Below are 25566 nucleotides of genomic sequence, written 5' to 3'. Positions count from 1 at the left end.
TGAGCCAAATTTATCTTGTGGGCTAGTCAACAACAGTGGTACCAGGTTGGATCCTGGAGAGCTTGTTAAAACACAACTTGCTGGCCTACATTCCCAAAGTCTATTTCAGTAGGACTGAATGGGACTTGAAAAGAAATTTGCATTTCTCACATGTTTCCAGGAGATGCTGAAGCTGCTGGTCCACACTTTGAAAACTACTTGCTTACAGAACAAATAACTCACTATTAACCAGTCAGTGACATGAGAGATAGTGGTGATGTTACAGAATAAAATACATTTAAACCCAGTGCATTATATGGACTTTCTCTGGATCTTGATTTTTTAAAAAGCTGCAACTACAAAAAAAATTGTGGAACAACTGATGAAATCTAAAGATGGACTGAAGATAAGATTAAGTTAGTAAGTTACACTTAATTCTTTTAAGAATAATAGCATGATGATTAAAAACATTTTTAAAGTTAAAGATATATGCTGAAATTTCTTTAGCTTTTGTTTTTTGATAAAATGGTAGGATTCCTAAGGGTGGATGAAACAAGATTATCAAAATATTGTTGAAACTTAATAGATATCTGGGGACTTATTATTAGACACTCTATGCATTGTTTGAAAATTTTCATGAGTTTTTAAAGGCCATTGTTTACACTGAACTTCTCCACTTTAAAAAATTACATTTTCCTCATCTAGAGGTCAGCCTTCCAGTGCCCTCAACACTGAAAAAATAAAAACCTAACAGTCAGAAATAAAGATAAATTACCTTTTATGCTCCAGAACTCACTGTAATGAAACTATACTTAAAGCCATGAAAAATCTTCAGATGTTATTCAGACTTAACTTACAGTTCTGCAAGAATTGGTTGGTCTAGTTTCTGATTCCACATTAGATAGTAAAAGAAGACTACCAAAAATAAGTATACAGTGACATCAGGAAAAGTCATAGCTCATAGTCTGACATTTATAGAACAAAAGGAAGGGTATAAGAAACAGACCCACAGACTTAGAGAATGATCTTATGGTTGCCAGGGGGGAAACAATGATAGGAAGAGATAGGGAGTTTGGGATCAACATGTACACACTGCTATATTTAAAATGGATAACCAACAAGGTCCTACTGTGTAACACAGGGAATTCTGTTCAATGATATGTGGCAGGCTGGGTGGGGGTGGAGCTGGAGGGAGAATGGATACAAGTATAGGTAGGGCTAAGTCGCTTTGCTGTGCACCTAAAACTATCCCAAGATTGTTAGTTGGCTATACTCTAATATAAATTCTTTAAAAAAGCAAGAGAAGTATATAATGAGTTGAATCAACACATTATACACTGATAGAGCATTAACTAATTCATCAATAATAAAAATATGAGCATGTATTTATCAGTTACCATTCTCATTCCCTTACTTATATTAATGCTTTTATCCAAATGACAACCCATAGAAATTGGCAATGCTGTAATATGCAGTTGACATATAAAGAAATTGAGCACAGAGAGGTTAGATAACTTGCCTAAAGTCACACAGCAGAGGACCTGTGCTCTTAACCACTTTCAGGTCCAGTTCATCAATAAAAGTTAAACACAAGACAATGGGTAAAGTTTAACACATATCTAGGTGAAATGAAATTATAAGAGACAACTTAGATATTTTCTTCTATTGAAATTTCTTTAAAGAGCTTTTAAGGTGTCTAAAGGGAAATAGATGAGGAAACAGTGTCAGACTTTATTTTTGGGGGCTCCAAAATCACTGCAGATGGTGACTGCAGCCATGAAATTAAAAGGCACTTACTCCTTGGAAAGAAAGTTGTGACCAACCTAGACAGCATATTCAAAAGCAGAGACATTACTTTGCCAACAAAGGTCCGTCTAGTCAAGGCTATCGTTTTGCCAGTGGTCATGTATGGATGTGAGAGTTGGACTGTGAAGAAAGCTGTGTGCCAAAGAATTGATGCTTTTGAACTGTGGTGTTGGAGAAGACTCTTGAGAGTCCCTTGGACTGCAAGGAGATCCAACCCATCCATTCTGAAGGAGATCAGTCCTGGGTGTTCTTTGGAAGGAATGATGCTAAAGCTGAAACTCCAGTACTTTGGCCACCTCATGCGAAGAGTTGACTCATTGGAAAAGACTCTGATGCTGGGAGGGATTGGGGGCAGGAGGAAAAGGGGCCGACAGAGGATGAGATGGCTGGATGGCATCACCAACTCATGGATGTGAGTTTGAGTGAACTCCGGGAGTTGGCGATGGACAGGGAGGCCTGGCATGCTGCGATTCATGGGGTTGCAAAGAGTCGGACATGACTGAGTGACTGAACTGAATTGAACTGAAAGGGATTAACTATATATTTGGAGGTCTTTCTGAAGAAACTATGATATGATAGTAAGATCATGGACTCTGAAGTTAGAGATACCTGGCTCAGATTGAGCTCCATCTTTAACTAGCTGTGGGATCTTAGGCAACTTACTTGACCTCTCTGCTCCTTAGATTTCTCAGCTTTTAGAGTGGAAGCAGTAATATACAATACTATCAAAGGCTCAAATGAGCTAATCACATATAATTAATTCATAGTGCTGCTTGATAAATGACTTGTTACTTTATAATAGACACAATTACTGAAATTACTAGAAGATGCATCATAGAATGATCCTAAATAAACTGCCCTTATCCAGAATTCAGCCAAGTTAGCAGAGATGAGAGGACTGGTAGAGGGCCTCTTCAAAAGGTGGTACATGAAAAGCCTACAGAAATGTCTTATCTCCAGGAAAGGGAAATCAAGACAGATGAGTTTGGTCATTATGGAAATGAGCCAGCATGGAAAGGAGGAGTGGATGTGCTCAGATTGAGAAGTGGGAAGGGGCTCAGAGCAAATGGAGCTGTGAACAGTGAAGGCCTGGGGACCTCAATAGTACAGGAGCTGGTGTCTCTATAGTGACCAGAGAGAGAAGCATTGGGCAGTCGGGAGTGGGAGGGTGGGAGAGAGGGACAATCTGCTGTGTCAACACACCTGACTTTGTCATCAGTCACCAGTAACCTTGGCATAAATGTCATCAGGCACTGGCTCTAGCATCATGGTCCATGGTGGGTACTGATGGTAGCTACTGCACATTTTAGACTTCAACAAGACAGAGTGCCTGATGAACTATGGACAGAGGTTCATGACATTGTACAGGCGACAGGGAGCAAGACCATCCCCAAGAAAAAGAAATGCAAAATAGCAAAATGGGTGTCTGGGGAGGCCTTACAAATAGCTGTGAAAAGAAGTGAAAAGCAAAGGAGAAAAGGAAAGATATACCCATTTGAATGCAGAGTTCCAAAGACAAGGAGAGATAAGAAAGCCTTCCTCAGTGATCAATGCAAAGAAATAGAGGAAAACAATAGAATGGGAAAGACTAGAGATCTCTTCAAGAAAATTAGAGACACCAAGGGAACATTTCATGCAAAGATGGGCTCAATAAAGGACAGAAATGGTATGGACCTAACAGAAACAGAAGATATTAAGAAGAGGTGGCAAGAATACACAGAAGAACTGTACAAAAATGATCTTCACGACCCAGATAATCATGATGGTGTGATCACTCACACTCACCTAGAGCCAGACATCCTGGAATGTGAAGTCAAGTGGGCCTTAGGAAGCATCAGTATGAACAAAGCTAGTGGAGGTGATGGAATTCCAGTTGAGCTATTTCAAATCCTGAAAGATGATGCTGTGAAAGTGCTGCACTCAATATGTCAGCAAATTTGGAAAACTCAGCAGTGGCCATGGAAGAAGGCAATGGCAACCCACTCCAGTACTCCTGCCTGGAAAATCCCATGGGCAGAGGAGCCTGGTAGGCTACAGTCCATGGGGTTGCGAAGAGTTGGACACGACTGAAGCAACTTAGCAGCAGCAGCAGCAGCTGCGGCCACAGGACTGGAAAAGGTCAGTTTTCATTCCAATCCCCAAAAAAGGCAATACCAAAGAATGCTCAGACTACCACACAATTGCACTCATCTCACATGCTAGTAAAGTAATGCTCAAAATTCTCCAAGCCAGGCTTCAGCAATACGTGAACCGTGAACTTCCTGATGTTCAAGCTGGTTTTAGAAAAGGCAGAGGAACCAGAGATCAAATTGCCAACATCCACTGGATCATTGAAAAAGAAAGAGAGTTCCAGAAAAACATCTATTTCTGCTTTCTTGACTATGCCAAAGCCTTTGACTGTGTGGATCACAATAAAGTGTGGAAAATTCTGAAGGAGATGGGAATACCAGACTACCTGACCTGTCTCTTGAGAAACCTGTATGCAGGTCAGGAAGCAACAGTTAGAACTGGACATGGAACAACAGACTGGTTCCAAATAGGAAAAGGAGTACATCAAGGCTGTATATTGTCACCCTGCTTATTTAACTTATATGCAGAGTACATCATGAGAAACGCTGGACTGGAAGAAGCACAAGCTGGAATCAAGATTGCCAGGAGAAATATCAATAACCTCAGATATGCAGATGACACCACCCTTATGGCAGAAAGTGAAGAAGAACTAAAGAGCCTCTTGATGAAAGTAAAAGAGGAGAGTGAAAAAGTTGGCTTAAAGCTCAGCATTCAGAAAACTAAGATCATGGCATCCGGTCCCATCACTTAATGGCAAATAGATGGGGAACAGTGGAAACAGTGGCTGACTTTATTTTTCTGGACCCAAAATCACTGCAGATGGTGATTGCAGCCATGAAATTAAAAGATACTTACTCCTTGGAAGGAAGGTTATGACCAACCTAGATAGCATATTCAAAAGCAGAGACATTACTTTGCCAACAAAGGTCCATCTAGTCAAGGCTATGGTTTTTCCAGTGGTCATGTATGGATGTGAGAGCTGGACTGTGAAGAAAACTAAGTGCCAAAGAATTGATGCTTTTGAACTGTGGTGTTGGAGAAGACTCTTGAGAGTCCCTTGGACTGCAAGGAGATCCAACCAGTCCATCCTAAAGGAGATCAGTCCTGAGTGTTCATTAGAAGGACTGATTCTGAAGCTGAAACTCCAGTACTTTGGCCACCTGATGCAAAGCGCTGACTTATTTGAAAAGATCCTGATGCTGAGAAAGATTGAGGGCAGGAAGAGAAGGGGACGACAGAGAATGAGATGGTTGGATGGCATCACCGACTCAAAGACATGGGTTTGGGTGGACTCCGGGAGTTGGTGATGGACAGGGAGGCCTGGCGTGCTGCGGTTCATGGGGTCGCAAAGAGTCGGACATATCTGAGCGACTGAACTGGACTGAACCCAGCGCTACTTTTGGCCACTGCTTCTGAAGACACTGCCTTAGACATGGAAAGCTTTACAAAGGTAAAATGGCAGAGCAACAACATCGAGACCACGAGCCACCAGAGAGCACCTGAAATTCCCTCAACACCTCCCAGAACCCTTCTGGAGGAGTTCCAGGCATTCTGAGCTCCATGGAGGATAGATGCAAAGTCAATAAATCCTATATTGTGGTCATGATTTTGGTCCTAGTTTATCCAACTGTTAGAGCCTACAAATTATGCATGACATAAATACTTTCATGTGTAACTCAATATTTTCCATCAGAAAAGAGGTGATATTTCAATATTCCTTTTTATTAAAACCATTTTAATGTATTTTAAAATATTGGGTCCATTTCCTACCATCTAAGGAGAGAAACTATTATGTAAGATATCAGAAGTACTTTTTAAATTGAAGTATAGTTGATTTAGAATATTGCAGTATTTTCAGGTACAGCGTAGAAATTCAGGAGTTTTTTGCAGAGTGAAGTGAGGTGAGGTAAGTGTGAGTTGCTCAGTCATGTCCAACTCTTTGCAAGCCCATGAACTGTAACCCACCCAGGCTTCTCTGTCCATAGGCTTCTCCAGGCAAGAATACTGGAATGCCCTGCCATTCCCTTCTCCAGAGGATCTTACTGTATATTCATTTTATTTATAATGCTTCTTATCTGTTAATCTGATACTCCTAATTAGTCTCTTTCCCCTTGGGAAACCCTAAGTTTGTTTTATATATCTGTGAGTCTGTTTCTGTTTTGTGTATAGATTCATTGTTTTTTAAGTTTCCACATAAAAGTGATATTCTCTGTGTTCATCCATGTAGCTGCAAATGGCAATATTTCATTTTTTGTAGCTGAGTAATATTCCATTATATATATACACATCTAGACCAAATACATATATATACACACACACACTGTATCTTCTTAAGCCAGTTGATTGTTGATGGATACTCAGGTTGTTGTCTTGTCTTGGCTATTGTAAATAGTGCTGCTGTGAACACTGGGGTGCATATATCTTTTCAAATTGGAGTTTTTAGAAGGATTCATAAATGTGAAATTCCAGTTACAGATTAGACATATACTCTAGGGGGACACTTGTAAGTTACAGTAGGCCTTCATGAGCCCAGGCATTAATAACACTGCTCTTGGGAATTCACTGGTGGTCTGTGGCTAGGACTCTGCACTTTCAGCACTGAGGGCACAGGTTTGGTCCCTGATTGGGGAACTAGGAACCTACAAGCCCCACAGTGCAGCCAAAAAACAAACCAACAAAATAAAACCCTGCCCGTCATTAAAATAGTTAACACCTAATGAGCCCAGCTTTCTTCTCTTCAGTTCTTGGGCCCATGGTGCACATGCCAGGCTTCCTCCTAGGCCCGTCTGCTCTGTCCTTAATTCAAAAAAGAAACTTTGCTTGGAACTGTGGGCCAGCAGTACATGCACGGGCGATTCAGCTTCTTTTGTAAGGCTTTCAAAGCAGCACTGAAAGGCCTCAGCAGGATCTACACACACACAGGCAGCTCTGAAAGAACCCTTAGACACACAGACCTGGGTTGACCCCTGCAAGGCAACAGGAGGAACAGTGAGAGCCTGCTGTGGGCCAGGCATTGTACAATGTGTCCAGGCCAGGACAAGGACCAGCTAGCCGGACAGTGGCTGTCAGCACCAGGCTTCATACACACGAAAAATTGCTAGAATCCATATTTTAAAGTAAGGAGTCAGATATCAAATCTGAGCATGGGACTTTTTCTATGTTAACATAAATTAATGTCATTTCTACTGACATAATGCCCTCAATATTTGCTAACTTGATAGGATATTTACTACGGTGTTATTTACAAAAGTAAAAAACAAACTAGAAGAATCTAAATACTCATCACCAGGAAAGTGGTGAAGAAAATGTTTAATATTCTTATGATGGGATGTTTGGCTAGACATAGAAATGGCCTAGATCTAAATTTATCAACATAGAGGCATCACGAAAAAAAAGCATAAAAAGAGTAGAATATGCCTCCTATATCATTTATTTAAGTTTTAAAATAAAATGCCCATAAATATCATGTATGTATAAAATATAAAAATAGATTATATTTATACATATAAAATATAAAAATAGACTGAAAGACTATATAATATGTGAAGACTTATAGTTTGTGCTCCTTGGGAAGGAAGAGGAGAATCCTCTTGGATCTGCAGATTCAATTTTATCTGCTATATTTTATTTATTTTATTTTAAAAATGTCTGTTGGAAATGGAGTCTGTAAGACTAAAGGCAAAAGGAGCTACACTTAAGAATGGTATTTATTTCAATAAGACCATTTCCTACAAGGATGGAGGCTTGTAATCCTGATACTGCTGTCATGTATATTGGAATTGAACTAAGTAAATGAATGGCAGATGGTGGGATCCAGATTTCTTACAGTTGGAGTCAAAATGTAAAGATCAGCAAGAGGAGGTACCTAGAATGATCCATGTGGTAAGAAGTTAGAGTTGAAGATATTAGTTATGAAGTTGATGGAGAGCTCACATTTAAGATAATTTAAGTGTATGACTAACAACTCAATATGGAGCACAGAAGGTTACCTATGGAAATATTTTTTGATATGTGTATATACACAGGTTAGTATACACACATATCCGGAGAAGGCAATGGCACCCCACTCCAGTACTTTTGCCTAGAAAATCCCATGGATGGAGGAGCCTGGTAGGCTGCAGTCCATGGGGTTTCGAAGAGTCAGACACAACTGAGCAACTTCACTTTCACTTTTCACTTTCATTTACTGGAGAAGGAAATGGCAACCCACTCCAGTGTTCTTGCCTGGAGAATCCCAAGGACAGGGGAGCCTGGTGGGCTGCCGTCTATGGGGTCACACAGAGTCAGACACAACTGAAGCGACTAAGCAGTAGCAGCAGCATACACATATATCATTCTGAGAGGGCCTAAAATAAATGAACTGCAGTAATAACAAACACATGTTGCACCCAGATCTTGGTTTCCAATTCCATTCTCCAATAAAAAGAATAGGAGCTCTTTGGAGAAACAGATTCTGAGACTGAAGCAGGAAATACACAAGGTAAGCCTGGAGCATCTTATGCCAGAAAATAAGTAGTTCTTAGAAAATAAAAATTGCCACAATCTTGGTGGTACGTTAAAGGGACCCAGAAGTCAAGTGAAAGAACTTCCAATGGCCAAAGCTGGAATAATTTGAGCAACAAAATAAGGTAACATTGGATTATAACCCAAAATATAAAATAGCCACAAGTCCCTACTGACATAAAAATGTAATTGGAAGACCTCCCTGCTGGTGCAGTGGATAAGAATCTGCCGGCCAACGCAGGGGACATGGGATCAATCCCTGGTCCAGGAAGATTCCATATACTGCAGAGCAACTAAGCCTATGCACCACAACTACTGAGCCCGAGCATACAACTGCTGAAGCCTGCACACTCTAGGGCTCTCGAGCCACAACTACTGAGCCCGAGCATACAACTGCTGAAGCCTGCTCACTCTAGGGCTCTCGAGCCACAACTACTGAATGAGCCCCTGTGCTGCAAACTGCTGAAGCCTGCTCACCCTAGAGCCTGTGCTCCATAACAAGAGAAGCCACTGCAATGAGAAGCCCACACACCATAACTAGAGAGGAGCCCCCAGGCACTGCAACTAGAGAAAGCCTGTGTGTAGCAGCAAAGACCGAGCACAGCCACTAATAAATAAAAAAGTAAAGCAGTGTGTACATTTCAAAAATAACTTTTTTTAATTAGAAAAATTAATAAATTCTGTGCACAAGTCTAAGTTAGGTAGATTATGTAAATTATGTAGATACTTCACCCTAAAGGAGGGGAGTACAACTCCCACCCCTTGAGAGGGGGCTACACATAGTGACTTCCTTCCAGAGAGTACACTATGATATTGGGCCTGGGAGGCAATTTTACAGTAGAGAAACCCAGCCAACACTACTTCAGTCAGGTGACCAAGGTTACTATTCATATGAGCCTAAGTACCATTTTTATGAGGAAAATTCTTCCCAGAACCCATAATTCAAGTCTAATAATGAGAAAAACATCAAGTAAATTCCAGTAGTGGGCATCCTGCAAAATATGTGACTCCCTTGATTATTTAGAGGAATATTAATCAAAAATAAAACCTAAGGAAATGGCCATGAGTTTGAGCAAATTCCAGGAAGATGGTGAAGACAGGGAAGCCTGTCGTGCTACAGTCCATCGGGTCGCAGAGTCACACACAACTTAGTGACCGAACAACAATAAGAAAGGGTCACATTCGGCAGGAGCCTAAGGAGGTGGTAAAGAATCCGCCTGCAGTGCAGGAGACCTGGGTTCCATCACTGGGTTGGGAAGATGCCCTGGAGAAGGGAAAGGCTACCCACTCCAGTATTATGCCCTAGAGAATTCCATGGACTGTATAATCAGTCCTTGGGGTCACAAAGAGTTGGACACGACTGAGCAACTTTCACTTTCAAGGAGAAATGACAGCTAAAAGTAATATGACATCCTGGAACAAGAAAAATATTAAGTAAAAACTAAAGAAATCTGACTTGGACTGCAAGGAGATCCAATCAGTCCATTCTAAAGGAGATCATCCCTGGGAGTTCTTTGGAAGGAATGATGCTAAAGCTGAAACTCCAGTACTTTGGCCACCTCATGCGAAGAATTGACTCATTGGAAAAGACTCTGATGCTGGGAGGGATTGGGGGCAGGAGGAAAAGGGGCCGACAGAGGATGAGATGGCTGGATGGCATCACCGACTCGATGGACGTGAGTTTGAGTGAATTCTGGTAGTTGGTGATGGACAGGGAGGCCCAGTCTGCTGCAATTCATGGGGTCACAAAGAGTCGGACACGACTGAGCAACTGAACTGAGCTGAACTGAAAGAAATCTCATGAGAGAAGTGAGAGTTGGACCATAAAGAAGTCTGGGCACCAAAGAATTGATGCTTTTGAACTGTGGTGCTGGAGAAGACTCTTGAGAGTCCGTTGGACTGGGAAGAGATCAAACCAGTCAATTCTAAACCAAATCAACTCTGAATATTCACTCGAAGAACTGATGCTTAAGCTCCAATACTTTGGCCACCTGATGTGGAGAGCTGACTCGTTGGAAAAGACCCTAATGCTGGGAAAGATTGAGGGCAGGTTGGAGAAGTGGGTGTCAGAGGATGAGATAGCTGGATGGCATCATTGACTCAATGGATAGGAGTTTGAGCAAACTCAGGGAGATAGTGAAGGACAGGAAAGCCTGGTGTGCTGCAGTTCATGGGGTCGCAAATAGTCGGACATGACGTAGTGACTAATCAACAAGGAAATCTGAATAAACTGTGTTTTAACTCATAAAATGTGCCAATATTGGTTCCATAATTATAGCAAATGTACCATACAATAGGAGATGTTAAAAATAGGGGAAATTGGGGGAGAAGGGTGATATGCGGGAACTTCAGTACTCTCTGCTTAAGTTTTCTATAAGTCTAAAACTTCTAAAAAAGAGTCTGCTAATTTTCTAAAAATCACTTGAAAATATGACCAAATGTTGAATTTTCAAGCCAGGCTGTGGGGGCAATTATTTTGTATGTTTTGTATGTTTTGTATGCTTTGTATGTTTCTCTATTTATCAATTTCTCAGAGTTAGAATATAAAAACTTAAGCAGAATTCTGTCTCCCCATTATGTAAATTAGTAATATGGTGGGTGATTTTACTGTTTTGTTTATATTAACACTGATTTTAAAAATTGATAAATTAAGTCTCTTATGGAATAATGCAAAGATATAAGCTAAAAATTGCTGAACTTCTTTGTACACAAATCTTTATATATATAGTAAGATGGATTTCTAAAAGTGGAATTTTATACCTACTGCCAAATTACATTCTCAGCAAAGTTCTACCTACTTTTACTGGCACTCTTTGTCTTGAGTGCCCATTTGCTTATTGCCTGGACACCACTAAGTATTATTTTTTCTGTTTGATAAGCAAAAAGATCTGATCATATGTGTTTTCATTTGCCATCCTCTGAGTATTAATAGAGTTAAGTATTATTACTATCTTTCATGCTTACTGGCATTGGTTCTTCTGCTCCTAAGAACCTGTCGATGTGTTTGTCCATTTTCCCATTGCTATATAAGAACTCTGTACAAAAATTTTGAATATTACCATTCTCTCCTCTCTGCTCTTTTATGACACCATTCTACTCTTCCACCTCCTGCTTCTGTTCCCACTCAAAGGTTGGTGATCCTCAACCTTGTGCTCTTTTCACTCTAATTCCTTCTTGAACTATTTAATGCATACAGATCTCTGACTGCTCTCCCAGAAGGAAAGCCCAAAAGGAGTGGGAGACCGTGATGGTCTTGTTAGTATCACCAACCTTCCTGCCTTCCCTGGGAATAAGGGATGTTCATTGCTCAAACTGGGATGTGCTGTGCTTAGTCACTCAACTGTGTCTGACTCTTTGCAACTCCATGAACCATAGCCCACCAGGCTCCTCTGTCCATGGAATTCTCCAGGCAAGAATACTGGAGTTGGTTGCCATGCCCTCCTCCGGGGGATCTTCCCAACTCAGGCATTGAAGCCAGGTCTCCCGCACTGCAGGTGGATTCTTTACCATCTGAGCCACCAGGGAAGCTCCTCAAACTGGGATAATCCTGAGCAAACCGAAATGATGAGTCACCCTGTGAGTCAAGTGCCCAATAAATATTTGTTGAATGAATGCATGATGATTTCCAGGATTACGTTTCCAGCCAAATTGCTCTTTTGACTTTATAGATCCATTTCTAATCGCTTCATAGACAGTACCACTTAAATAATAGCATCTCACATCTAATGTGTCCAAACTCTCTCCCCACTGAAGTGAAAGTCACTCAGTCGTTGTCCAACTGTTTGTGACCCCATGGGCTATACAGTCCATGGGATTCTCCAGGCCAGAATACTGGAGTGGGTAGCCTTTCCCTTACTCCAGAGGATCTTTCCAATCCAGGGATTGAACACAAGTCTCCCACATTACAGGCAGATTCTTTGCCAGCTGAGCTACAAGAGAAGCCCAAGAATACTGGAGTGGGTAGCCTATCCCTTCTCCAGCGGATCTTCCCAACCCAGGAATTGAACCAGAGTCTCCTGAATTGCAGGCGGATTCTTTACCCACTACCCCCTGTAAAAAACAAGCAAGCAAAACAACAACAATAAAACCCTGCTCTTCTGTATTCACATTCTCAATGAATTCTTTCTCTAGCATTTTAGAATCTGAGTAATCTTTACACAGTTCTTGGTTTTATAAGGCAACTGTTTGCAGTTAGGGTTGTAACCTGAACTTTGAACTGATTTAAATTAGCTACAAATTCCAACATGGTATTATTGCCCAACCCTTTTTACCCTTTTGGCTGTTTCCTCTGCTCCAATGTATTTTAGGAATTGTCAACTTAAATAAAAGGGTAAAATAAGGCAAGCTTGAAATTACAAAAAGCTGAGTTTATTCAGGAGTAGGAGAAGAACTGCAATTTGAAATATGCAAACTGTAGCGAGTCTGATGAGCCTTTGAGGGAGGCTGTCTTTATGGGCAGGAAATGTAAAGAGGGGAGAGTTCAGGGAGAGTCTGTTAAAGTCAAAAATAAACAGAAGCCAACTTTAAAAATTCCTCAAGCAGATAAAACCAGTCCAGTCATACAAACAAAGCTCAACTCAGCTTATTTTGTGAGACCAACCCCACCCTGGTCACTTCTTGCTCATGCTTCTGGAAACCATCAGCCTAATTTTCCGAGGTTAATGTGAGACAATCCCTGATTAATTTAAGAAAATTCCAATATTATCAGTTCTCTGTAAATCAGGATTTTACAAGAAATCAGTCTCTCAGACCTTAAGATTTGCTTTCCTAAGAATATATATCCTCTGGTTCCATTTTAGACTGAATTTTTTTCACAGAATAATGTGTTATTTTTCAGGTAATGAAACTTTGTTACAGAGAAAAGCACATGGCACCAAGTAAAGGGTAGCAGAATTACATGGATATAAGTAAATATTATTTGTATCAGTTAAGTTCAGTGATGGGTTTCAATGTATAAATTTAATAACCATAGTTAAACTATGAATATAAATTTTAAGAAAAAAAGGTAAATTATAATTTTATAGGAGATGAGACTCTCAAAAAAACTAAATCATAGCATTAACTTAGCTATTCTGTTAGGTAAATCCCTTAATCTACAGCTTTGCCCTCTCAATACATTTTAGGATGAATTGCCAATGATACCAAATATTGTGTTAACAAAAACTGCTTCATTTTTTTTCATCTTTATGCTTATATTAGCTCAGACTTCCATAACAAAATACCAGAGAAGGGGTGGCTTAAACAACAGAAACTTACTTTCTCACAGTTCTGGAATTTGGAAGTCTGGATCAAGGTAGAGCATGGCGGGGCTGTGATGATAAAGCTCTCCTTGGCTTGAAGATGGCTGCCTCCTCTTGTGTTCCTGTTTGACCAAAAAAAGGGGTTTTAGTGTTACTACCTTGTCTTAGAAGGGCACCAGAGTGGATTAAGGCTCTACCTTTATGACCTCACATAACCTTAATTACCTCCTTAAAGACCCTATCTCATTCACATGGAAGGTTAGGGCTTCAATTTTTTTTTTTAGTTTATGTTTTGCATGTGGGTTGTCAGCTCCCCCTAAGCCTGCCTGTGTTCTCTGTAAAGTTAATTCCACACATCTGTTGCTGTTCTACACACTGACACAGTTAACCCAGGTTCATTCTTTTAAGCCTCTTTTTCCCCACCCTGAAGAGTGGAGGAGTTTGTTCTTGTCTCCCCATGTAATGTCTCACCTTCACACCACCTGTAAACAACCATTTACCCATTTTTTCCTCCTTTCTATCTTCTGTTTGTCTTTCTTTAATCAAGAGACATTTCTTTCCCTTCTCAATCTATCCAGGTGTATATTTCTATTCAGTTCAGTTCAGTTCAGTCGCTCAGTCATGTCCGACTCTGTGACTCCATGAATTGCAGCACGCCAGGCCTCCCTGTCCATCACCAACTCCCGGAGTTCACCCAGACTCACGTCCATCGAGTCAGTGATGCCATCCAGCCATCTCATCCTCTGTTGTCCCCTTCTCCTCCTGCCCCCAATCCATCCCAGCATCAGAGTCTTTTCCAATGAGTCAACTCTTCGCATGAGGTGGCCAAAGTACTGGAGTTTCAGCTTCAGCATCATTCCCTCCAAAGAAATCCCAGGGATGATCTCCTTCAGAATGGTTGGATCTCCTTGCAGTCCAAGGGACTCTCAAGAGTTTTCTCCAACACCACAGTTCAAAAGCATCAATTCTTCAGCACTCAGCCTTCTTCACAGGCCAACTCTCACATCCATACATGACCACAGGAAAAACCATAGCCTTGACTAGATGGACCTTTGTTGGCACTACTTTGTTGGCTCTACTTTTCAATATGCTATCTAGGTTGGTCATAACTTTCCTTCCAGGGAGTAAGCGTCTTTTAATTTCATGGCTGCAGTCACCATCTGCAGTGATTTTCGAGCCCCAAAAAATAAAGTCTGACACTCTTTCCACTGTTTCCCCATCTATTTCCCATGAAGTGATGGGACCAGATGCCATGATCTTCGTTTTCTGAATGTTGAGCTTTAAGCCAACTTTTTCACTCTCTTCTTTCACTTTCATCAAGAGGCTTTTTAGTTCCTCTTCACTTTCTGCCATAAGGGTGGTGTTTATCTGCATATCTGAGGTTATTGATATTTCTCCCAGCAATCTTCATTCCAGCTTGTGCTTCTTCCAGTCCAGCGTTTCTCATGATGTACTCTGCATATAAGTTAAATAAGCAGGGTGACAATATACAGCCTTGACGTACTCCTTTTCCTATTTGGAACCAGTCTATTCTTCCATGTCCAGTTCTAACTATTGCTTCCTGACCAGCATACAAATTTCTCAAGAGGTAGATCAGGTGGTCTGGTATTCCCGTCTCTTTCAGAATTTCCCACAGTTTATTGTGATCCACATAGTCAAAGGCTTTGTCATAGTCAATAAAGCAGAAATAGATGTTTTTCTGGAACTCTCTTGCTTTTTTCATGATCCAGCGGATGTTGGCAATTTAATCTCTGGTTCCTCTGCATTTTCTAAAACCAGCTTGAACATCAGGAAGTTCACAGTTCACATATTGCTAAAGCCTGGCTTGGAGAATTTTGAGCATTACTTTACTAGCATGTGAGATGAGTGCAATTGTGCGGTACTTTGAGCATTCTTTGACATTGCCTTTCTTTGGGATTGGAATGAAAACTGACCTTTTCCAGTCCTGTGGCCACTGCTGAGTTTTCCAAATTTGCTGGCATATTGAGTGCAGCACTTTCACAGCATCATCTTTCAGGATATGAAAGAGCTCAACTGGAATTCCATCACCTCCACTAGCTTTGTTCGTAGTGATGCTTTCTAAGGCCCACTTGACTTCACATTCCAGGATGTCTGGCTCTAGGTCAGTAATCACACGATCATGATTATCTGGGTCATGAAGATCTTTTTTGTACAGTTCTTCTGTGTATTCTTGCCACCTCTTCTGAATATCTTCTGCTTCTGTTAGGTCCATACCATTTCTGTCCTTTATTGTGCCCATCTTTGCATGAAATATTCCCTTGGTATCTCTAATTTTCTTGAAGAGATCTCGAGTCTTTCCCATTCTGTTGTTTTCCTCTATTTCTTTGCATCGATCACTGAGGAAGGCTTTCTTATCTCTTCTTGCTATTCTTTGGAACTCTGCATTCAGATGCTGATATCTTTCCTTTGCTCCTTTGCTTTTCACTTCTCTTCTTTTCACAGCTATTTGTAAGGCCTCCCCAGACAGCCATTTTGCTTTTTTGCATTTCTTTTCCATGGGGATGGTCTTGCTCCCTGTCTCCTGTACATTGTCACGAACCTCATTCCATAGTTCATCAGGCACTCTATCTATCAGATCCAGGCCCTTAAATCTATTTCTCACTTCCACTGTATAATCATAAGGGATTTGATTTAGGTCATACCTGTATGGTCTAGTGGTTTTCACTACTTTCTTCAATTTAAGTCTAAATTTGGCAATAAGGAGTTCATGATCTGAGCCACAGTCAGCTCCTGGTCTTGTTTTTGCTGTATGTATGTTTGAGTGCACTGAGTATGTATGTTTCTCTATAAACTGTTTAAAGTAATGGTGTCTTAAATATTGCCAAGTATTTACATTTCACAGAGCACTTTTACCTGGAGTAACTATTCGATTCACAAAAGAAACCAGAGCAGATATATGACCAAAGGTAAAATTTTATCTCTACTTACAGATGTAAAAGCTGAGACCCAAGGAGGTTCAGTGACTTTCTAAGGTTACTCCTAACATTTCGCCTTTTTCTAACCTCAAAATGTATTTTTTGCATGCATTAATGTCTCTGTGTCTATATATCCTATTTCAGAAACTCTTGTTTGTGGTACATGAAACACAGACTCACTGTGAGAATGGATATTTTTTGCCCAGAAAGATACAAGATGTAAATAGTCATTATACACTGACAGTTTCATCATGGGTATCTGGATAATTGAATGACATGAAAAATGCTAAACATTATGTGCTAAGTATATCTGCTAACATCCAATCTTGGCAACCATGAATACAAGAGTGTATCTCTAATGACTGAGAGATGAACAGTTATCTAAAGGTATTACCCTTTTGTCTGTTGATGCTAAACATATCTTTCTTAAAGATCTTATCTAGATCATCCTTAGTATGGACATTATGTAGTCCTAAGAAATAATGTTTTAGTTGTTTGTCATTATTAGTTCCAATTCACCCCCTGTATTAGTCACAGTTCTCCAGAAAAAACAGAACCAATAGGAGATTATAATATAAAGGGGTATATATGTTTATGATTATAAGAAATTAGCTCATATGATCATGGAGGCCAAAAGCTTCCATGATCTTCCCTCTGCAAGCTAGAGCCTCAGGAAACCAGTTGTGTAGTTCCAACCTGAGTCCAAAAACCTGAGACCCACCAATGCCTGTGATAGAAGTCCCAGTCCAAGTGCTGGAAAAGACCAATGCCCCAGCTCAACACAGTCAAACAGAAAGGGACTTTTTCCTTCTTCCATCTTTTTATTCTATTCAGGCCCTCAATGAACTGGATGATGTCCACTCATACTCAAGAAGGCAGTCTATTAACACTTCACTCAGTCTGCTGATCCAAATGCTAATCTCATCCAGAAACACCCTCACAGACACACCCCAAATAATGTTCCGCCAAATATCTGGGCACCCCATGGTCAAGATGATACATAAAACCAAGCATCATATCCCCCTTTCTCCAGTTTCTTTCATTCCCTGTGACACAGGACACAAAGTATGAGTAATCGAGTTGCAATCCACTGCTAACTAAGTTATCTTATGTTTATTTAGAAAATCTTAAGTCAGTTGTGAAGGTGTTTCTTGACTTTGGAAAAACATTGAGAAAATAGCATCAAGTGTGTGAAGCAGGTTCAGATGATTCTTGGAATTGTTTATTTATCTCATTCAGCAACAGAGGACTGACTATAAATGTTGGCTGTGAGCTCCAGGGACTACATCACAATCATCTTCGTCTCTCCACCCAATGGCAGATAAATCGAATGCAACACCCAAGGCCATAACACTGAACATCCTGCAGTCCTTGTGAACAGTGGCCCCTGGAAGTGTGCAGTGCATGCTTGCACAGACATGTGTAATGGCCTGACTAAAACAGTCATCACAAGGATGTAAGCCATCTGCAGGTACTCTTAGGAGGGAGCACAGCACCATATAACTTGATGAAGTAGAAAGAATGAGATTACTGAAAGCCCTATATTCAAGCGTTAGTATCTCCACATCTTCTTAGAGAGGTGGTTTGGACAAGCCAGGTGAGGTCTGTAAACTTTGGTGTCCTCTGCTGCAACTCCCTATTTCACAGAATCATGAACATTAAATGAAATCAAGTACAACAGCAAATTGTATGTATTAATGTGAATTTTATCCCTTCTACAGGGGATCTTCCCAACACAGGAATTGAACCAGAGTCTCCTGCATTTCAGCAGATTCTTTACCAGCTGAACTACCAGGAAAGCCCCTTAAGAAATAATAGAGAGGCTTAAAGAAAGGAAGGAATAGTTCCACCTACCTTGCATTAGTGACTGGGTTGAAGGGAATGGGGCATTTGAAGAGTATGTACTTCGGTTTGTTATGGCATCAACGGGGGGAGGGGACGCAGGTGATGGAATCTCGCCTTTCTCTTGCAGCTTTCCCATGAATGATGGCTCATCAACAGTAGCCCAGGGAGCAATCGCCCACCTGCCTTTGAAGCCTAGCTTCCATAACCCTAGAAAGACTGTCCTCACCAGTCTTTCCTGATATCCCACAACAGAGAAAAAGCAAAGACATACCGAGCTCGCCAACACTATGGAGAATACATCAACCTCTGTCTTCTGTTTGCTGCAAGAAAAACTGCATGGCATCAGACTCAGACTTCAAAGATTCTCAATTGCACACCCAGGCAGAACTAACCGCACATAAAGAACTTGGGGGGGAATGGGACAGGACAAGGACAAACCAAAAAAAATCAATGCTTGTGCAAAGGAAAAGAAAAATCAATTGAGGGGAAAGAAAATGTTATCCCTAAGCCTTTGAAAGCAGTGGCTTAGACATATCCATATCAGCATAAGGAAGGAAAAGATGATACAAAGAGTAGAGAGTCCTTTTACACTTAAGTTCTCAGTTGCAAGGAAATCAATAGCTCAAAAACTATTTCTTTAAAAAAAAAATTGACGTGAAATTCATATCACATAGAATTAACCACTGTAAAGTGAACAATTCTGTGGCATTAGTACATTTACAATATTGTGCAAACACCTCTATCTAGTTCCAAAGCCTCTAGAAGTATTTCTTTTCTAGAATTTTATATACAGAAACTACACTAGAAGTTTTTCTTAGACTTTTCAATCATTTGGGCTTAATTCCCAGGTTGTATTTAAGCACTCATTTGGATTGTTGCTTCCTACCTAATATTAGACATCTTCAGTGTTTCAAGATGGGCCTTTTGATTAGGTGAATGGGAGAGGCAATTATGAATTTCCAGACTCAGGAGAAATCCCATACACTTATGTTCATGTGTATATTGACAGAATATTCAAACAACTCAATGAAAAGTTGAAAATTATTTCAGCCATATGCATTTCTTTAATTCAGGGTCATGCAGGCAGACTGAGCAATGATATAACTAATATATATAGACCTCGATGCAATATAAAATATCAGTTCAGTTCAGTTCATTTACTCAGTCATGTCCGACTGTGACCCCATGAATCACCCCACGCCAGGCCTCCCTGTCCATCACCAACTCCCAGAGTTCACCCAGACTCACGTCCATCGAGTCAGTGATGCCATCCAGCCATCTCATCCTCTGTCGTCCCCTTCTCCTCCTGCCCCCAATCCCTCCCAGCATAAGAGTCTTTTCCAATGAGTCAACTCTTCGCATGAGGTGCCCAAAGTACTGGAGTTTCAGCTTCAGCATCATTCCTTCCAAAGAAATCCCAGGGCTGATCTCCTTCAGAATGGACTGGTTGGATCTCCTTGTAGTCCAAGGGACTCTCAAGAGTCTTCTCTAAATTAAAAAAAAAAAAAAAAGTCTTCTCTAACACCACAGTTCAAAAGCATCAATTCTTCGGCACTCAGCCTTCTTCACAGCCCGACTCTCACATCCATACATGACCACAGGAAAAACCATAGCCTTGACTAGATGGACCTTTGTTGGCAAAGTAATGCCTCTGCTTTTCAATATGCTATCTAGGTTGGTCATAACTTTCCTTCCAAGGAGTAAGCGTCTTTTAATTTCATGGCTGCAGTCACCATCTGCAGTGATTTTGGAGCCCAGAAAAATAAAGTCTGACACTCTTTCCACTGTTTCCCCATCTATTGCCCATGAAGTGATGGGACCAGATGCCATGATCTTCGTTTTCTGAATGTTGAGCTTTAAGTCAACTTTTTCACTCTCCTCTTTCACTTTCATCAAGAGGCTTTTTAGTTCCTCTTCATTTTCTGCCATAAGGATGGTATCATCTGCATATCTGAGGTTATTGATATCTCTCCCGGCAATCTTGATTCCAGTTTGTGCTTCTTCCAGTCCAGCGTTTCTCATGATGTACTCTGTATATAAGTTAAATAAGCAGGGTGACAATATACAGCCTTGATGTACTCCTTTTCCTATTTGGAACCAGTCTATTGTTCCATGTCCAGTTCTAACTGTTGCTTCCTGACCAGCATACAGATTTCTCAAGAGGCAGGTCATGTGGTCTGGTATTCCCATCTCTTTCAGAATTTCCCACAGTTTATTGTGATCACACAGTCAAAGGCTCTGGCATAGTCAATAAAGCAGAAGTAGATGTTTTTCTGGAACTCTCTTGCTTTTTCCATGATCCAGTGGATGTTGGCAATTTGATCTCTGGTTCCTCTGCCTTTTCTAAAACCAGCTTGAACATCAGGAAGTTCACGGTTCATGTATTGCTGAAGCCTGGCTTGGAGAATTGTGAGCATTACTTTACTAGCGTGTGAGATGAGTGCAATTGTGCGGTACTTTGAGCATTCTTTGACATTGCCTTTCTTTGGGATTGGAATGAAAACTGACCTTTTCCAGTCCTGTGGCCACTGCTGAGTTTTCCAAATTTGCTGACATATTGAGTGCAGCACCTTCACAGCATCATCTTTCAGGATTTGAAATAGCTCAACTGGAATTCCATCACCTCCACTAGCTTTGTTCGTAGTGATGCTTTCTAAGGCCCACTTGACTTCACATTCCAGGATGTCTGGCTCTAGGTCAGTGATCACACCATCATGATTATCTAGGTCGTGAAGATCTTTTTTGTACAGTTCTTTTGTGTATTCTTGCCACCTCTTCTGAATATCTTCTGCTTCTGTTAGGTCCATACCATTTCTGTCCTTTATCGAGCTCATCTTTGCATGAAATATTCCCTTGGTATCTCTAATTTTCTTGAAGAGATCTCTAGTCTTTCCCATTCTGTTGTTTTCCTTTATTTCTTTGCATCGATCACTGAGGAAGGCTTTCTTATCTCTTCTTGCTATTCTTTGGAACTCTGCATTCAGATGCTTATATCTTTCCTTTTCTCCATTGCTTTTTGCTTCTCTTCTTTTCACAGCTATTTGTAAGGCCTCCCCAGACAGCCATTTTGCTTTTTTGCATTTCTTTTCCATGGGGATGGTCTTGCTCCCTGTCTCCTGTACAATGTCACAAACCTCATTCCATAGTTCATCAGGCACTCTATCTATCAGATCTAGGCCCTTAAATCTATTTCTCACTTCCACTGTATAATCATAAGGGATTTGATTTAGGTCATACCTGAATGGTCTAGTGATTTTCCCTACTTTCTTCAATAGGTCTCAACTATTCATCAGATTTCTCCAAAAACTGGTTTACCCAAGATTTCTCCAAAAACTGTGCAAAAGAAAAGAGAACTCCTCTAAGCAGTGGCTTAGATGTATCCATTTCAGCACATAGGAAGGCAAGGATGACAAAGAGTAGAGAGTTCTTTTACATTTAACTTCTCCGTTCTCTCAAGACTGGTTTGCTGCTGCTGCTGCTGCTAAGTTGCTTCAGTCGTGTCCAACTCTGTGCGACCCCATAGACGGCAGCCCACCAGGCTCTGCCGTCCTTGGGATTCTCCAGGCAAAAACACTGGAGTGGGTTGCCATTTCCTTTTCCATTGTGTGAAAGTGAAAAGTGAAAGTGAAGTCACTCAGTCGTGACCGACTCGTGGCGACCCCATGGACTGTAGCCCACCAGGCTCCTCCATCCATGGGATTTTCTAGGCAAGAGTACTGGAGTGGCTTGCCATTGCCTTCTCCAAAGACTGGTTTAACCAAGCAAAAAATTACCCTCTTGAAAATTGGGGTCAGAAAGATGTAGAAAATCTGACTCTTCTTCTGTTATGGGAGTGAATAGTCTACTGACAGTGAACAGAATAATGCTTTCTTGGGCATAGTTTCTACAGCTGCCATAGGGTCATCCCTACGGCATGTCTACTCTCCATGGCTACAGGGCTAAGGAACAGTCTGATTAGGAAACCAAGACTGGACCTCCGTCTTGCCACTGCCACTTTTATTGTTAGCATTTTAGACTTAGCCCTGAATCTCTACCCCTGCTCTGAACCATTGGCCATGGAAGCTGAACTTTGTAACTGAGTTGGACTGTATCTTCCTCTAAATTGACTGTTGCCATTCCTGACAGATACAGGTATGCTGTGTGTGTTACCTTGTAACTGTAGTCACTGCTGCTAAGTCGCTTCAGTCGCGTCCAACTCTGTGCGACCCCATGGACGGCGGCCCACCAGGCTCCCCCATCCCTGGGATTCTCCCGGCAAGAGCACTGGAGTGGGTTGCCATTTCCTTCTCCAGTGCATGAAAGGGAAAAGTGAAAGTGAAGTCGCTCAGTCGTGTCCGACTCTTCGTGACCCCATGGTCTGCAGCCTACCAGGCTCCTCCGTCCATGGGGTTTTCCAGGCAAGAGTACTGGGGTGGGGTGCCATTGCCTTCTCCAACTGTAGCCACATAGAACCCCAAAAAGTCTTCCCAAAAAGTGTGGTAGCAAATTCCCTTTTTACTGTTTCTCTTTTTGCCATTTTTCAAATAGTGAGATAATACTGAGACAGAATCCTATTTGGGACTCCTGAAAAGTAACTGCTTCATGATTTATGAGCATTCTACCCAAAGGAAGAATCAATAGAGAGAAGGCAAAGACTTGGGGAGAACAATCCAATAAGTAACTCTAAGCCTATCTCACATTATTACTTTTCTGAAGTTCTGTGTTAGCACTTTATATATAGCAGGCGCTCAATATAATTTGCTATTTCAATGGGATAAGGATATTTTTTTCTTCTTTAGTAATCTCCCTGGGATTTCTTTGGAGGGAATGATGCTGAAGCTGAAACTCCAGTACTTTGGCCACCTCATGCAAAGAGTTGACTCAGTGGAAAAGACTCTGATGCTGGGAGGGAGTGGGGGCAGGAGGAGAAGGGGACGACAGAGGATGAGATGGCTGGATGGCATCACTGACTCGATGGATGTGAGTTTAAGTGAACTCTGGGAGTTGGTGACGGACAGGGAGGCCTGGTGTGCTGCGATTCATGGGGTCACAAAGAGACGGACACGACTGAGCGATTGAACTGAACTGAACTGAACTGAAGGAATATTTTACCTTACCATATTGATCAAATAATGTTAGTATTTGGTGCCAGCTGTTCAACTCAAATAATTATTTTAAATAGCCTTCTATTTATTTTGTAATGATCTGCTGTGTTCCCTGTCTTGTCCCTTTGGTGCTTGTGAACCATTACTCATGAGACCACATATGCATTGCCCACAGCAAGTGGTCCTTAAAGTCTATTGAGAAATCAATAGATTCATTTGTAACCACATTTTAAAATCCAGATTTCTAGGTTCCCCAAGCCCAGTGGTCCTTAGGTCTGAGACGGCATCTTGTAACCTGCTAACAAACCCCCTGGGTGATGTGGTGCATGTCATCATGAAGCATGTTTCAGAAACTGATCCATAGATTTGATCCTGGCCTAGACTCTGTGACCAGCCTTATTTAGAGCAGAGAGAAGATGAAGAACCAACAATAAATTGATAATATAGAGATGATGGTCCTTCCCTGGGACATGATCTTATTTCACTAGTCGCTATTATGTCCCCTTTCCTACTTCATGCCTGAAATCCAGCTAGTATTTCCCTGGATCTTGGTTGCTGAGTCCATCATATTCTTAGGCTTCATTGGTTGCTGGCTAAAGAATTGTCAGTTACTAAACCCCATATTTAATGTTCTGGTTGTTTACCAAGTCTTTCATCCAATGACCAAACTCCATTGTTTGCTTTGAGAATTCTTCCAAAAAGTCCTACCCCTACTGTTTAGAAGTCCACTTAGTCCCTCCCTTGCCTAGGTAAGTTTGCAGCTAACTCTCCCAACACAAACACCTCACTCTTCACAACAGATATTTCTGACTGAAGATCCTGACTATCCTTATCCAGAATTACCCAAGAGGAATAGGATACTCACCAGACTGTGCTGTGCTGCGCTTAGTCACTCAGTCATGTCCGACTCTTTGTGACCCCATAGCCTGCAGCCCACCAGGCTCCTCTGTCCGTGGAGATTGTCCAGGCAGGAATACTGGAGTGAGTTGCCATGCCCTCCTCCAGGGGATCTTCCCAACCCAGGGGACGAACCAGCATTGCAGGTGGATTCTTTACCATCTGAGCCACCAGGGTAGTCCATTCACCAGGCTGGCTCCCCATAAAAGGATCATCTCTGCCTGTATCTGTGGTAGAATGAGAGGTCATGCCTGCTCATTTAGCCAAGTTTAACACAAGGGATTTTAGAAGAGGAATTGTTAAGTGAAAAACAAGTCTAAATGGCGTTATTTTTGTTACATACAGCCTGTTGTCATGAATAGCCCTAAACAAATGCAGATTCAAATAAAAGTGCTCTTAATTGATGTTCAGGATTGAAGTGAAGTTTGCTGACAAAACTGGTACTTTCCCAAATTGTTACTTTACCTGCTGAGAGCTGAAATACTATCTTTACACAAAAGATGAAGTTTCAAATAAGAACAGAACAAACTCCAAGGATATCTTTCTCTGTCTTGGTTTGTTCAAGTAGTCAATACATATGCTTTTTAATACTTCTATGTGCTAGGAATAAAAAGCTCTGGTCTCTGCCCTCATGAGGTTTATCATCTTATATTACAGTTTAGGTCATGAATTTATGTAGGAAACAGGTCTATCCAGGACTTTTCTTCTCCCACCTGCCTGTCTGAGATGAAAAGAAAATTCTGGGTTGCAGAGAGAGTAAGAAATGCTCCCAAGGAAGCCAAACCACAATTCACCTTCCAGTGGGTAGACTTCCGGTAGTGGGAGCTTATGCAAAGGTGCTAGGCAGCAGGAAGACAGGATGGCGATGGCCACAAATTAAACGGAAATCTTCCCAAGGATATTATAAAGCGGGCCAACATGCCTTGGATAGTATAGATCTATGTTAGAGTTCTGTATATTCCTTCTATTTCTACCAGATAAGACACTGAAGATTAATTGAAACGCCAGGTGCCATGCAAGCTAATATTTTTGACAGTTTACACCAGTGGTTCAGACACCTGGAGGGCTCGCTAAAACACAGATTAAACTCAGCTATATCAGCAGAGTTTCTGATTCAGGAGGTCTGAGATGGGCCTTGAGAACTTGCATGCCTACCAAATTCCCAGATAACACAGATGGTGCTGCTCTGAGGACATTTTGAGAACC

General features: G+C 41.2%; 1 long non-coding RNA gene across 4 annotated transcripts in view; it reads right to left on the bottom strand.

The window, feature by feature from the left end:
• Positions 1-14056, bottom strand: part of LOC147370824 (uncharacterized) — a 53703-nt gene extending 39647 nt beyond the window's left edge. The window contains exon 1 of one of the 4 annotated variants that reach the window (XR_015165499.1): positions 13615-14056. This is a non-coding gene — a long non-coding RNA (uncharacterized LOC147370824). The remainder of the gene's footprint in view (positions 1-13614) is intronic. The other 3 variants (XR_015165498.1, XR_015165496.1, XR_015165497.1) reach the window with 3 other exon arrangements.
• Positions 14057-25566: the final 11510 nt, after the last annotated feature.

The sequence above is a fragment of the Bos grunniens genome, chromosome 6 (genome assembly GCF_055505025.1).
Source record: "Bos grunniens cultivar Pamir isolate PY7600 chromosome 6, Bosgru_T2T1.0, whole genome shotgun sequence".
Lineage (NCBI taxonomy): Eukaryota > Metazoa > Chordata > Mammalia > Artiodactyla > Bovidae > Bos > Bos grunniens.
This window is presented reverse-complemented; position numbering and strand designations above follow the sequence as displayed.